Source organism: Sciurus carolinensis, chromosome 11, assembly GCF_902686445.1.
Source record: "Sciurus carolinensis chromosome 11, mSciCar1.2, whole genome shotgun sequence".
Classification (NCBI taxonomy): domain Eukaryota; kingdom Metazoa; phylum Chordata; class Mammalia; order Rodentia; family Sciuridae; genus Sciurus; species Sciurus carolinensis.
Window position 1 is genome coordinate 94,612,506 of NC_062223.1, and position 16,622 is coordinate 94,629,127.

Below are 16,622 nucleotides of genomic sequence, written 5' to 3' on the forward strand. Positions count from 1 at the left end.
TGAAAAACCTCCTGATTGAAACAAATGAAATAATATATAAAATACAAATGTATTGCTTAGTTGAAATGAAAAAATGAAATCTATAGATTTCAAAAGCTAAACTAATAAAATCAAGGGTCGAAGATTCTCATATGCAGAAACTAGAGCAAAGTAGGAGGGATGGGGGGTGTCAGATATCATCAAGTTAGAGGGAAGATCAGCAGCAGCCTCGTAGAGGAAGATTGAGAGGGAGGGAGGAAGGACGGGAAAGGGGAGGAAATGCAGAATGAATCTGACAAAATTAAACTACGTGCATGTATAAACACACCACAGTGAATTCCACCTTTACATATATCTATAAAGTACCAATTAAAAATATACTAATGAGTGGAAGGTAGACCAGTAGAGTAGATGGGGAACAGGGGAGGGAGGTGGAGAGGGAAAGCAGGAACGATGGGGATTGAGACAGAGTATATTGAATTCCAAGCATGTATGATTATGTCAAAATGAAACCAACTATTATGTACAAATGTAATTCACCAAAAAAAACAACAAACAAAACTGAGTGAAAACAGAAACCCTAACAAAGGAGTGTATGCTAAGAGTAGCCTTTTTCCTGTGTGCTCTGCTTACACAGATGTGATATCTACATGAAGAAGGACAATAGGACATAAAATCCAGGATCAGCCTAGGTGATAACTTCAATACAAGACTTCTGCATAAAATTGGGATTGCAAAAGGCCATCTCCACAACAGAAATAAGTGAGACACAAATGGTGGGCCTTACTGTATGCAAATAGTTAAAAATATTTAGGAGTTGGAAGATCCCAGGATAGAACGCATAAACACAGTCACAAACACAGTCATAGTTACAAAACAATCTAATTATATTACAAATGTGTGAAGGAACTTCATTGAAAGAAGTGGAGGGAAAGGGTACTAATCTAAGTATCTTTGGAAATGAGGGGAATCTGTAAGACCACAGGCAAGATTAACTATACATAGCACTGTATTCTGATAAAACTGTTCCTCATAAAATACCAGTTAACAATTCTGGTATTGTTATACATATATGATACAGTTGCACAATTAAAGAATGCATGGCAAATGATGGGAGCCAAGCTTTCACTGTTGGAATAGTTTACAGATAAGTAAGAAGAGGCTAGAGTGATCCATGTAAATAACAGAAATGGAGATATTCATGTATGCTTATGTTTAGCTCAATACAGATGGTTACATACGGAAATACAGATATTTGTATATAAAACGGTTAGCATTATGCAAATATTTCCTTGCTCTGTCATATGAGAAGGCATAGAAGCAATGACACACATCTAGTCATGGCACATTTTTATGCCACTGGGCACATTTAGTGCCCAGATATTGTTTTCTAATCACATTCTTGATTAAAGGAACCAGGGATTCTTGGAGAAATAGCTGATTCTAGGACTGGAATAGAGCATATACATATTTATTGTGATTCTGGAATATCTTATAATGTAGAAAATATTGAAGTTCTCCAAAACTATTTTTTAAAAAACTTCCAAGCAAAAACAAAATTTTCACAATGATGTAGGTATGTAAACACAATAAAGGAGCAACTGCAAGCTCTCTTGAGAGACAAAAAAACTACTTTTGGATCTTAATTTAAAGCACACAATAAATATCCATGAGTCCATATTGATATAAACAAATGGAGGTAAAGAGACAAATCTTGAATGCAGAAGCATTCCAAATAATTTATGCAGAAACTGTTTAAATTTTAGAGCATGACCTCCTACTCCTTACATGTGGGCTGCACAAAATGGCTGCCATCTAAAGAATGTATTTTGGAAGGAGGGAAAAATGAGTAACTTCACAGTGAGAGACATGATGAACACAGTTCCAAACAGAGGACCAAAGTCAACATCAACAGGAATAAATTATGTTGATAGTAGGTGCACTTGATCAACATGATTGAAAATAACCATTTATTTCTGTGGTCTTCTTCCCAGTCTAATCATGAGAAAATACACAAATTCCAATTGAGGGAGAGTCTACAACTACCTAGCTGACACTCTTCAAAACTGTCAAGATCATCAAAAACATCATCAAAATCATTTAAAAAATAAATTCTTGGAAACTGTCACATGATTACTAAATGTAGATACAGGATCCCATAACAGAAAGGATGTTAGGTAAAAACTAAGGAAATCTGAATAAAGCATAGACTTTAATTGATAGTAATAAATAATTTTCAGGTGACTAATTGGAATAAATAAGCCACATTAATATAAGATGTTAAGAGTAGTAGCTACTGGATGTAAAATATATGGTAACTCTCTGTACTATTTCCAATTTTTCTGTAAATGTAAAACTATTCTAAAGTAAGAAGTTCATTTAAAAAAAAAAAGGCCCAAAAATGAAACAGCAAAATTATACCCATCTTGATTATAGCACTAGGTAAGAGGAAAACAACGAAAAGGAAGGGGAAAAATCCTTGGAAATCTGCATCATAAAATGAGTTTAACACTTGTTTTTCATTCATTCATATTATCTGTGTTGTCTGAAAATCCTCATATGAAAATTTTAATATAATGAGGTGGTGTGGAGTTGGTCATACTCCCAGGCAACTCTCAAAATGTAAATCCTCTCTGGAAGAATTGAACCTTAGTCCTGCCCTCTAAGTTGTCCCTAAAATAAGGTTCCCTTAGTGGAGTAGCTCACAGTCAAAAACTAGAAAACACACAAGAAAACAAGATAGTGTGAGTGAGAGTTAACAAGGATAGCGCCAAAATATTTCAGAGTTTGGGATTATAAGAAACAAAACAGAATATGCCTATTATTCATATGTTTTAAAATTAGAATTTAAAAATTAAAAGAAGTTGAACATTTTGACAGAAAAATGGAAATTATAAGAAATGATACAGATGATTTGCAAAATAACCAAATTAATTATTTTAAAACAAGTACTTCTTGGGTACTCCCTACATGCCAGGACTTGTAGCAAATACTTCCCAATATATTATCTATTTTTTATTTTAATGACAATATATATTTTTATTAATAAATACTAGTTTTCTAAACCCTTAATGAAAATATTTTTTCATTATATTTCTTTACCTACAATCTGAATACTTACTTCTGACCTATTTTCCATTTCACAAATTCTCCCTCATCTATATAAAATCTACCTTTATATATATGTACATATATGTTATGTTCTTATTATTTTGCTATTAATAAATTTTTAGTTTCAGTATTTCTATTCAGTTTCCTTTCAAATATACTAAGTCACTTTTTACATTCAATATTCCCTGAAGTTTTTTTCAATCTTGTCTTTTAGTTCTTTAAATATCCACATTTAAAAATAATCTGTCTGATTCCAGTATCTAAAGCTTTTGTGGTTCTGTTTCTGTGATCTGTTGTTCTACTGGTTTTCCCTAATGGTGTCTCAATTTCTGGTCCAGTATTACAAATTTATTCTGGTCATTGGATTTGAAAATTTATTTTTAGGAAGAAAAATAAATTATTCTGAGACCAAGAAAGGTTTTATCTTCACAAGAGAAAATTTTTGTTTGATTCTTAATCTGGTCTTAATCTACCAGTCCAGAACCACCTACTTCAAGTTTAATGATTAAGGTTGTTCCAAATTAGCTAGGTGATCCAAACATGAACTGCAAACAATTAAAATAACGAGTTATTTTTACTTCACTATTTTCCTGAAGGAAATGTCCTTTGGGATCCCTGATTGAAGACAGAATTTTATTTATTGACCCACAACCTTGGGTGAGCTATAAGAGGGGTGGGGAAGAAGAGAGATATTTTGGTCTAGACATAGGGAAGTGAAGGGTATGGAGAGGGGTATAGTGGTAGAAAGAACAGTAGAATGAATCAGACATTATTACCCTATGTGCATACATGATTACAGGACCTGTGTAACTGTACATCATGTACAACCAGAAGAATGAGAAGTTATACTTCATTTGCGTATAATGTATCAAAATGCATTCTGCTGTCATGTGTAACTAATTAGGACAAATAAAAAAATAAAATAAAATTGCACTTTTACATCTGTGTCTGGTTAATGACCTCTCTTCTCTTCATTTGGGCCAGTTTCTTCCAAGAGCTCTTTGTTAAAACATTCCAGGTTCCCAGCTAACACGAGAGAGAAAAATTATTGGGTCAAAATCTAGAAAAAGTCAAGAACTTAGAGAAGTAAGCCTGGCATTCAATGCTGCCTTTCTGTTTTTGTTTTTGTTTTTTTCTTGGTTTTTTGCCTTCAAGGCTTTTAATGCTCAGGAAGTAGTAGCTGCACAACTGAGCAGCTGTTTTGGTAGTTTTATGAAGCAACAGGCACAAAAGACAAAGCCCGGACTCACCCAAGGTGAGTTTTTAAATAGGTTTTGTATGTGATTTGCCAGAATTTTAGTGAGAATTTTTGTCTCTAAGTGCATCAGGGATATTGGTCCAAAGTTTTCTTTCCTTGATGTGTCTTTGGTTTAGATAATGGGGTGATACTGGCTTCATAGAATGAGTTTGTAAGGGTTCCCTCCTTTTCTTTTTCATGGAATAATTTAAAGAGTATTGGTGTTAATTCTTCTTTGAAGATCTTGTAGAACTCAGTTGAGAATTCATCTGGTTCTGGACTTTTCTTAATCGGTAGGCTTTTGATGGTGTTTTCTATTTCAATGCTTCAAATTGATCTTTTTAAATTGTGTATGTCTTCCTGATTCAGTTTGGGTAGGTCATGTCTCTAGAAATTTGTTGACATCTTCAAGATTTTTTCTTTTATTGGAGTATAGATTTTCAAAATAGCTTCTAATTATGTTTTGTATTTCAGTAGTGTCTGTAATGATATTTCCTTTTCCATCATGAATTTGAGTAATTTGAGTTCTATCTCTCCTTCTCTTTGTTAGTGTGGCTAAGGGCTTATCAATTTTGTTTATTTTTTTAAGGAGCAAACTTTTTGTATAGTCAATTTTTTAGATTGTTTCTTTTGTTTCAATTTCATTGATTTCAGCTCTGATTTTAATTGTTGCCTATCTTCTACTACTTTTGGTGTTGATTTGTTCTTCATTTTCTAGGGCTTTGAGATGTAATGTTAGGTCATTTAGTTGTTGACTTTTTATTCTTCTATTGAAAGTGTTACATGCAATGAATTTTCCTCTCAGTACTGCTTTCAGTGTGTCCCAGAGATTTTGACATGTTGTATCACTGTTCTCATTTACCTCTAAGAATTTTTTTATCTCCTCCCTGATGTCTTCTGCTATCCATGCGTCATTCAATAGCATATTATTTAGTCTCCAGGTGTTGGAGTAGTTTCTGTTTTTTTATTTTATCATTGATTTCTAATTTCATTCCATTATGATCTGATAGAATACAAGGCAGTATCTCTATTTTTTGTATTTACTAAGAGTTGCTTTGTGGCATAATATATGGTCCATTTTAGAGAAGGATCCTTGTGCTACTGAGAAAAAAAAAGTGTACTTGCTTGTTGATGCATAGAATATTCTATATATGTCTCTTAAGTCTAAATTATTGATTATATTATTGAGTACTATGGTTTCTTTGTTCAGTTTTTTTTTTGGAAGATCTGTCCAGTGGTGACAGTGCTATGCTAAAGTCACCCAGTATTATTGTGTTGTAGTCTACTTTATTCCTGGAATTGAGAAGGTTTTGTTTGACAAACATGGATGCAACCATTGTTTGGGGCATAAATATTTACAATGTTATTTTTTCCTGATTTATGATTCCCTGAAGCAGTATGAAATGTCCTTCCTTATCCCTTCTGACTAAACTTAGGCTTGAAGTCCACTTTACCCAATATGAGGATGGAAATCCCAGTTCTTTTACTGAGCTCCTGTGTGCGGTATATTTTTTTCCCATCCTTTCACCTTTAATCTATGAATGTCTTTTTCTATGAGATGAATCTCTTGAAGGCAATATATTGTTGGGTCTTTTTTTAATCCAATCTGCCAGTCTATGTCTTTTGATATGAGGTTAGGTCATTATCATTCAGGGTTATTATTGAGAAATGATTTGTATTCATTTTGACTTATTTTTGGTTTTTAACTTGACTTGGTTTTTCCTTTGATTGCATCACCAGCAGAATAGATCTCATGGAAGACAGCATCTCAGACAATGAATACAAAATATTTAATCTTGAAAATAAATTTGAACAAACTGAGAAGATGTTAAGAAGTCATGAACACAACCTCCAAGAATTATGGGATATCATGAAAAGACCAAATTTAAGAATTCTTGGGATTGAGGAAGGCACAGAGATACAAACAAAAGGGATGAACAATCTGTTCAATGAAATAATATCTGAAAATTTACCAAACCTTAAAAATGAAATGGAAAATCAAATACAAGAGGCTTACAGAACACAAGGTGCACAAAATTATAACAGATATACACCAAGACACATTATAGTGAAAATACCTCACATACAAGATAAAGACAGAATTTTAAAGGCTGCAAGAGAAAAGTGTCAGATTACATATTAGGGGAAACCAATACGGATATCAGCAGATTTGTCAGTCCAGACTCTAAAAGCAAGAAGGGCCTGGAACAATATATTTCAAACTCTGAAAGAACAAAAATGCCAACCAAGAATTTTATACCCAGCAAAACTAACCTTCAGATTTGACAATGAAATAAAATCTTTCCATGATAAAGAAAAGTTAAAAGAATTTACAAATATAAAGCCTGCACTACAGAACGTTCTCAGCAAAATATGTAAAGAGGAGGCAGTGAAAAACATCAATACAAGTCAGCATGAAGAGGAACTACCTTAAAGGAAAAGCCAATCAAAGGAGAAACCAAGTCATGTTAAAAAACAAAAATAAGCCAAAATGACCAGGAATACAAACCATATCACAATAATAACCCTGAATGTCAAAGGCCTAAACTCAATAATCAAAAGACATGGACTAGCAGATTGGATTAAAAAGAAAGACCCAACAATATGCTGCCTTCAAGAGATACATCTCATAGAAAAAGACATCCACAGACAAAAGGTGAATGGATGGGGAAAAATATACCATGCAAATGGACCCAGTAAAAAAGCAGGGGTCTCCATCCTCATATCAGATAAAGTGGACTTCAAACCTAAGTTAGTCAGAAGGGATTAAGAAGGACATTTCATACTGCTTAAGGGAAGCATAAAACAGCAAGACATAACAATTTTAAATATTCATGCCCAAACAATAGAGCATCTATGTATATCAAACAAACCTTCTCAATTTTAAGAATCAAATAGACCAAAACACATTAATAGTGGGGGATTTCAACACACCACTCTCACCACTGGATAGATACTCAAAACAAAAACTGAACAAAGAAACTACAGAACTAAATAATATAATCAATGATATAGACTTAATGGACATTTACAGAGTATTTCATCCATCATCGAACAAATGGATCCTTCTCCAAAACAGACCATATGCTATGCAACAAATAAGCCATTAGCAAACACACAAAAAAAATAGAGATCCTACCCTGTATCCTATCAGAGCATAATGGAATGCAATTAGAAATGAATGATAAAATAACAAACAAAAACTACTCATACACCTGGAGACTAAATAATATGCTATTATTGAATGTTGCAATGATAACAGAAGACATCAGGAAAGAAATTTTAAAAATTCTTAGAGGTAAATGAGAACAATGACACAATATATCAAAATCTCTGGGATACACTGAAAGCAGCACTAAGAGGAAAGTTCATTGCATTGAGCTCATACACTAAAAAAATAAAAAGTCAACAACTAAATGACCTAACATTACATCTCAAAGCCCTAGAAAAGGAAGAACCAATCAACACCAAAAATAGTAGAAGACAAGAAATAATTAAAATCAGAGCTGAAATCAATGAAATTGAAACAAAAGAAACAATTCAAAAAATTGACAAAACAAAAAGTTGATTCTTTGAAAAAGTAAACAAAATTGATAAACTCCTAGCCACACTATCGAAGAGTAGGAGAGAGAAAACAAATTACTAGAATTCATGATGAAAAAGGAAGGATCACAACAGACATCATTGAAATACATAACACAGTTAGAAGCTACTTTGAAAATCTATATTCCAACAAAATAGAAAATATTGAAGATATTGACAAATTTTTAGAGACATATGACCCTCCTACACTGAATCAGGAAGATGTACACAATCTAAACAGATTAATTTCAAGCACCAAAATAGAAGAAGCCATCAAATGCCTACCAACCAAGAAAAGTTCAGGACCAGATGGATTCTGAGCTGAATTCTACAAGACCTTTAAAGAAGAACTAATACCAACACTCCTCAAAGTATTCCACGAAATAGAAAAGGAGGGAACCCTTTCAAATTCATTCTATGAGGCTAGTATCACTCTGATACCAAAACCAAACAAAGACTCATCAAGGAAAGAAAACTTTAGATCAATATCCCTGATGAACATAGATGCAAAAATCCTTAACAAAATACTGGCAAATTGCATACAAAAATATATTAAAAAGATAGTGCACCATGATCAGGTGGGTTTATTCCAGGGATGCAAGGTTGGTTCAACATCCAGAAATCAATAAATGTAATTCATCGCATCAGTAGACTCAAAGTTAAGAATCACATGATTATTTCGATAGATGCTGAGAAAGCATTTGATAAAATACAGCACCCCTTCATGCTTAAAACACTAGAAAAAATAGGAATAGTAGGAAGATACCTCAACATTGTAAAGGCTATCTATGCTAAGCCCATGGCCAACATCATTCTTAATGGAGAAGAATTGAAAGCATTCCCTCTAAAAACTGGAACAAGACAGGGATGTCCTCTTTCACCACTTCTATTCAACATCATCCTTAAAACACTTGCCAGAGCAATTAGCCAGACCAAAGATATTAAAGAGATACAAATAGAAAAAGAACTTAAGCTGTCACTATTTGCTGATGACATGATCCTATATTTAGAAGATCCAAAAAACTCTGCTAGAAAACTTTCAGAATAAATGAATTCAGCAAAGTAGCAGGATATAAAATCAATACACATTTATCTAATGCATTTCTATTCATAATGATCAATCCTCTGAAAGAGAAATTAGGAAAACCACTCCATTCACAATTGCCTCAGAAAAATAAAATACCTGGGAATTAATCTAACAAAAGAGGTGAAAGAACTCTGCAATGAAAACTACAGAACATTAAAGAAAGAAATTGAAGAAAACCTTACAAGATAGAAAGATCTCCCATGTTCTTGGATAGGCAGAATTAACATTGTCAAAATGGTCATTCTACCAAAGGTGCTATACAGATTAAATGCAATTCTAATTAAAATTCCACTGACATTCCTCATAGAAATAGAGAAAGCAATCATGAATTTCATCTAGAAGAACAAGAGACCTGGAATAGCCAAAACAATACTGAGCAAAAAAAGTGAAACAGCAGGTATCACACTACCAGACCTTAAACTATATTACAGAGCAATAGTAACAAAAATGGCATGTTATTGGCACCAAACAGACAGACAGACCAATGGTACAGAATAGAAGACACAGAGACAAAACCACATAAATATAGTCACCTCATACTAGAGAAAGGTGCCAAAAACATACAATGGAGAAAAGATAGCCTGTTAACAAATGATGCTGGCAAAACTGGAAATCCATATGCAGTAAAATGAAATTAAACCTCTATCTCTCACCCTCCACAAAATTCTACTCAAAATGGATTAAGGACATAGGAATTAGGCCAGAGACCCTGCATCTAACAGAAGACAAAGTAGGCCCAAATCTTCATCAAGTTGGCTTAGGATCAGACTTCCTCAACGAGACTCCCAAAGCATAAGAAATCAAAGCAAGAATCAATAAATGGGATGGACTCAAACTAAAAAGCTTTTTCTCAGCAAAGGATACAATCAAGAACATGAAGAGAGAGCCTACAGAGTGGAAGAAAATCTTTTCCACACACACTTCAGATAGAGCACTTATTTTCAAAATTTATAAAGAACTTACAAAACTTTACACCAAAAATACAAAGAACCCAATCAATAAATGGGCCAAGGAACTGGACAGACACTTTACAGAAGAAGACATACAGGCAATTAATAAATATATGAAAAAGTGTTCAACATCTCTAGTAATTAGAGAAATGCAAATTAAAACAACTCTAAGATTTCATCTTATTCCAATTAGAATGGCTATTATTAAGAACACAAACAATAATAGATTTTGGCTTGGATGTGGGGAAAAAGGCACACTTTTACATTGCTGGAGTTGCAAATTGGTGCAGACACTCTGTAAAGCAGTGTGAAGAATCTTCAGAAAATTTGGAATGAATCCACCTTTTGACCCAGTTATCCCACTCCTCGGTTTATACCCAAAGGACTTAAAATTAGCATACTACAGTAACACAGTCACATCAATGTTTATAGCAGCTCCGTTCACAATAGCTAGATTGTGGAACCAACCTAGATGCCCTTCAATTGATGAATGGATAAAGAAACTTTGGTATATATACACAATGGAATATTATTCAGCCATAAAGAAGAATAAAATTATGGCATTTGCTGGTAAATGGATGAAATTTGAGAATATTATGCTAAGTGAAAAAGCCAATCCCAAAAAACCAAAGGCTGAATGATCTCTCTGATAAGCAGATGATAATACAAAATGGGGGTTGGAGGGAGGCAAGAATGGAGGAAGGATGGATTGTATAGAGGAAAGAGGAGTGGGAGGGGTGAGGGAAGGGAAAAGTAACAGATTGAGACAAACATCATTACCCTATGTACATGTATCATTACACAAATGGTATGACTCTACTTCATGTACAACCAGAGAAATAAGTTTTACCCTATTTGTTTACAATGAATCAAAATAGATAAATTTTTTCAAAAAACTGGCATCAAAAATGCTAGAAATTAGAATAAATATATGAAAATGTATAAATGTCCATGTACCTTGAAGGTCATAATTAAACAGAGAAAAAGAATTAAAAAAAAAGAGAAAGAATGAAAAACTTGATGAAAAGTTAAAGAATTCTTTCCATTGCAGTTCAAAATATTCTCAACTTCTCTTCTCAGCAGTTTTTGGTGGGGTCATCTGAAGCATGCTGTTCCTTCACCCTCTCTGGATTTCTAGCATTGAGAAAGGTAATCCCACAGGTGAAATTCCTGGATGCAGGGATTAGGCTTAGGTGGGCTCCAGGTTCTTCGCTGAATGCCAATATATCTGGAAATTTTAAATCAGCTCACCTCCAGCACCCATTACTTGCTGGTCCACACTGAAAGACTTTACCCCAGTCTCCATTCATGTGGCGGGGGAGTCAATTCTTAGTTCTCTATGTCACCTGCAGACCCCACATTTCCTGGTCTCAGGTTCAGTCTCCAATCTCTCCTGCCCTGACCTTTTTCCAAGTTCTCAGCCAGATGTGTCTCTCCCAGCAGGTCCTGCAAGCAGTCAGATTGAAGGAGGAGGAGTAGAGCCAGATTAGTTTCCTCTACAAGTTGTCCACAGTGTAAACCTCTCCATATTTGATTTTTCTCCTGGTCACTTAAGCACATTTTATGTCATGCAGTCTGTTACTGGGCCTGTATTTTGGCAGGAATTGGCCACATCAGCTGCTGGTCCCTGCACAGCGGCACAAATGGGTCCTTCCTTTGTCTTTCAAAAGACACCTGGAAAGATGACGACTTCTTTCCCCACATACAGATATCGTGCAGTATGTCTTTTAGGTTGTTGGGCAATGTCCTTGGTCTCTAAATGCTGTGTACCCAGGTATGCCTCAGGCCTCCCCCAAATGCAGGTTCCTTTAATTCCCTTATCTCTCTACTATGCTTATGGAAGGATCACTCTGGCTGGTGCTTCCAGTAGCAGATGTGCCTTGGGGATATTTTCCTTATTTTATTATATCCAACCTCCTTTGTCGCCAATCTGCTTTGAATGTCCAGTTTTATTTTTTTAATTTTTAAAAAATATTTTTAATATTATATATTTAATATATTTAGTATTTTAATATTTAATATTTTTATTTATAGATAAACACAATTCCTTTATTTTACTTATTTATTTTTATGTGATGCTGAGGATTGAACCCAGTGCCTCCCACATGCTAGGCAAGCACTCTACCATTAAGCCACAACCCCAGCACTGAATGTTCAGTTTTAAATTCCAGTAAACTCCCCTCCCATTTTTTTGTTGTTGCTGTTTACCACCTTGAGGAGAAGCTGCCTGTTTTCTTGGTTTTGCACCACAGAGCAGACAGGAATGTGACCTCTGTTCTGTCATCTTCTATCTATCTAGAATTTCAAAGTGACATTTTAAATCAGTGAACAAATTCTTCAATAAATTATGATATATGCCAAAACAAACAAACAAACAAAAACAGACAAGCACAACTTCCTTGCTACTTACAAATCTATTTTCCTCACTAGGGACCTTTCACTTCATCAATGTCCATGCCATATTACATTATATATATAAAACTTTAGCTTATGGTTGCATAAAAGTCTCTCTCATTTCCCCTAATATTCAGGAGAGGACTGCATTTTCAAAAGCACAGTAACACAACACTATGGATCCATAAAAAGGAAAAGTGTAGGGAGGAAAAGTCACAATAGCCATTTTTCCAAACTTTTTGTTTTCTGAACGTGAAATGAGACCTGGTGTTTCTAATTCCTATCAGAAGGACATGTTCCCTTGGTATGTAAGTCCCTGGGCAATGAAGACCAAGAGGTAAGGTCCTCCCATCTAGTCTGAATTCTCTCTGAGAAGCACCCCTGAATAGAGACAAGAGATAGATCAACAGACATGATACAATAAAATGTCTCACTCTGCTGGCTAAGGGCACCAATTTATACATTTATCTTTAGATATTCAATCACTCTCCCAATCTAGAAGAGTTTAGTGAGAATACTTTCATCCCAAATCACACTCAAATAATTTATAATCTTTCTTCTTGTAGGGCCATTCACATTTACCAAAGGACTATTATTGAGAGCAGGGTGGTATCTGTGCTGCTAACTGTCTCAAGGACAAACAGGACTGCTGGGCCCCTGTGCTTACCAAGGTTGTTAAGAGATATTTGTCCGAGGAATGTGCAGTTGCCTGGAGACCTTATCCGTCAAGGACGAGAGCAGGGCCTAGCCCCGACTCAGCTCCTGAATAGTTCACCCCTTCCCTCCTCCCTTCTTCCTCTAGGACCGTCCAGTTCTGGCCGGACCCAATGAAAATCAAATAGATTGACCGGACCCAACCAGGGGAGGTTTAGCTGTTCGAATGTTAGCCAATTAGAAGAACACTGTAAAACTGCTTGCTTTTCCTTATAAAAACCCTGCTGACGAGGGCTCGGGGCCTCTCCTAGCGTCGTTGATTAAGGACACAGAGGACCGGGTTCGAACTCGCTAATAAATGACTCTTTGCTGCTTGCATTGATCGTGGTCTCTGGTGGTCCTTGTGGGGTCTCAAGCCTTTGGGCACAACATATGGGGGCTCGTCCGGGATCCCCAAGCCCACCCAGACACCTGATCATAGAGTCATAAGTGACATCTTCCACCGGTGAGTAAGGCATTGCCGTGTGTTTTCTGGTCTGAATTGCCTGCAGGCTCTGGTTCTGGGCTGGCACAGTCCTGGCGGACGCGCTATAGGACCCCAGCAGGGTCTCGGGAGACGTCCCCTCGACCCATCTGGTGACATTTGTCACATCTGAGCAGCGGGTGCTGCATTCTGGCGATTCGTCGCATCTGGTGACATTATTGTCACATCTGAGCAGCGGGTGCTGCATTCTGGCAATTCGTCGCATCTGGTGACATTATTGTCACATCTGAGCAGCGGGTGCTGCATTCTGGCGATTCGTCGCATCTGGTGACATTATTGTCACATCTGAGCAGCGGGTGCTGCATTCTGGCGATTCGTCGCATCTGGTGACATTATTGTCACATCTGAGCAGTGGGTGCTGCATTCTGGCGATTCGTCGCATCTGGTAACATTCTTGTCACTTCTGAGCAGTGGGTGCTGCATTCTGGCGATTCGTCGCATCTGGTAACATTCTTGTCACTTCTGAGCAGCTTGTGCTGCACTCTGAGCAGTTTGTGCTGCATTCTGGGTGAATTTGTCACTTCTGAGCAGCTTGTGCTGCACTCTGAGCAGTTTGTGCTGCATTCTGGGTGAATTTGTCACTTCTGAGCAGCTTGTGCTGCACTCTGAGCAGTTTGTGCTGCATTCTGGGTGAATTTGTCACTTCTGAGCAGCTTGTGCTGCACTCTGAGCAGTTTGTGCTGCATTCTGGGTGAATTTGTCACTTCTGAGCAGCTTGTGCTGCACTCTGAGCAGTTTGTGCTGCATTCTGGGTGAATTTGTCACTTCTGAGCAGCTTGTGCTGCACTCTGAGCAGTTTGTGCTGCATTCTGGGTAAATTTGTCACTTCTGAGCAGCGTCTGCGCTGCTTCTGAGCAGCTTCAGTATTGCATTCGGACGACTGGCCGCATCTGGTTAACTCTTTGTCCCATTTGGGCTTTGTGTGGCACCTGGGAAACTACAAAATACCAGCTAGCCAATTTTTGATTTAGCGCGCTACGTGTCTGTCTGTTTGTGTATTGTACTATATGGTCTTTACTCTTGCCTTCTATTAAATTCTTCATTGTGTTAATCCGATCTTAGGCTTAGGGATACTCATTGCAGGGTACTTTACAGTCCTCCTCCTTGTTCCTGAGAGATTTGTTTACTCCAATCCCCCTAGGCAGAGAGCTCAGCAGATCCATTCCTCAAAAATAGTGAGAAATAATGTTTTGTTATTTTCTGCATTCAAACCTAACCTGATTTCTCAACCAGAGGAAAAAAAAAAGGGTTAAAAAAAGTCCTGGGTGATCCTCCCTCCCCCCTGCCTGGCCTTGCTGAAGCCTGCATTGGAATGTAGACTGCAGCAGTCTCAGCGGGAAAGGGGGGTAACCTGAAGATAAGAATAAGAAAACAAAAGGGTGTCTGTTTTAAACTTCTGGGTTGCTACACAGAACTAATTCATTTTCCAGGATTCTTGTTTTGTTTTGTTTTTCTTTAATGCTGTATTTTTGAGCTCATAATTTTGATCTTGCATACCTAGGTTAATGATTTTTTTTGATCAGTTCTATTTTTATTCAACTAGAGTTTTTGAACATCTGTTACATTGCAATGGAGATAAAGTTACAAGGTCTTATCAAAACTGAGCGCTCCTAAAATTAAAATTTAAAAATGGATCCAAATACTTTTAATTCACGTGATTTAAAGGTTCAATTCAAATTGGGTAAACTAATAAAAGTAAAATGTCTTTGAAAATAACTCATAAGTCTCTAGGTGGTCAAACTAATGGAATGTTGATGTTAAACAATGTCTAATATCAATTGTTTCTAGGACTTTTCTTCAACAGGAAAAAGACAGCAAATACTGTTCAGGACACCTGCCTGCTTTCTTGGTTTTTACAAAATAAGTGAATTAGAGTTAACATGTATGGGATTACTCAAATGTGTTTGTTGGTGACATCTGATTAATTTGCAAAATTAAAATGCTCATTGTTAAATAACATCAAGTACTCTTAACCCCTCAAATTCCATGGGGCATCATACTTAAACATTATTGGTGTTTTCATAGGTTGGTAAATTAAAAAGAGTTTAAAATTGCTTTGTGTCATTACTAAAAACAAGGTTATTAAGAGTTATGTTCTAACAGATAAAACCTCAACTCGGAGAGTGAGTGTTCCATCTGCTCCCTTACCACTTCCCCCTGCTCCCCCTCCAGTTCTGCAAAGCTCCAAGGAGCTCTTAGACTTGGATTTAGAGCTACCATCTCCCCTTTCACTGTGTTTCAGTTAGAGTTGTTTCAGAATGTGAACAGAAAGGGGTCAACAGGTAGGAAAGAAAGAATAAAAGGTTCTGGGTTTGGAAATATATTTAATAAAAAGAAAAAGAAAATGTTTCTGGGTAAGAAAGTGCCTATGTGATGGAATACATGAGGGTCTAAGTAAGTGCTAAGAAAGTCTGTGTGTAAGTATAGGGCAAGTTTCAACAAGTCTGTGTGTAACTAAGTTGGTTGTGTGTATGTGAGACAACTAAAGCTATTTAAGATTTTTCCTAAGGTGAAATACTAATGTTCTGATATAAGCCAAAGTTTAAAATATATGGTAAAATAACAAGGATTTCTTAGAAACACTAATTTACTCTTAACTTTGTGTCTATTAAGTTTTATTTTTTAAAACAATTAGTCTTAAAAATTGGGGTTTATACAATTATGGTTAAACAACTGTTAAGAGTATTGTACTATGTTACAGAGTCTAAATTTTTCTTTAAAAACTGAATTTAGTAAGATTAAAGTGTCAAGGTAACTGTGAAATGGTCACTCCTTGTATATTAAATGTATTCATATTTTCCAGGTATACAAGTTTTTAAAGCAGGAAATTTGTCAAGCTGCTATTCTCCAGAATAAACTTGTCTGTACTGGTAATATTAAACTTAAAGAGTAAATTTTATTGGGGATTTATTTCTATCATTTAATGTTCTATTATGGGACATATTATCAGTAAGGTATATGTAAAATTGGTTACTTATTTCACTGAGATAAAAATTTAAATGTAAATGTATATCTAAGAGTTAGTGACAGCCTGATTTGTTTAAAGGTTCATATTGTAGAAGGTGAAAGCATTTTGCTACACAA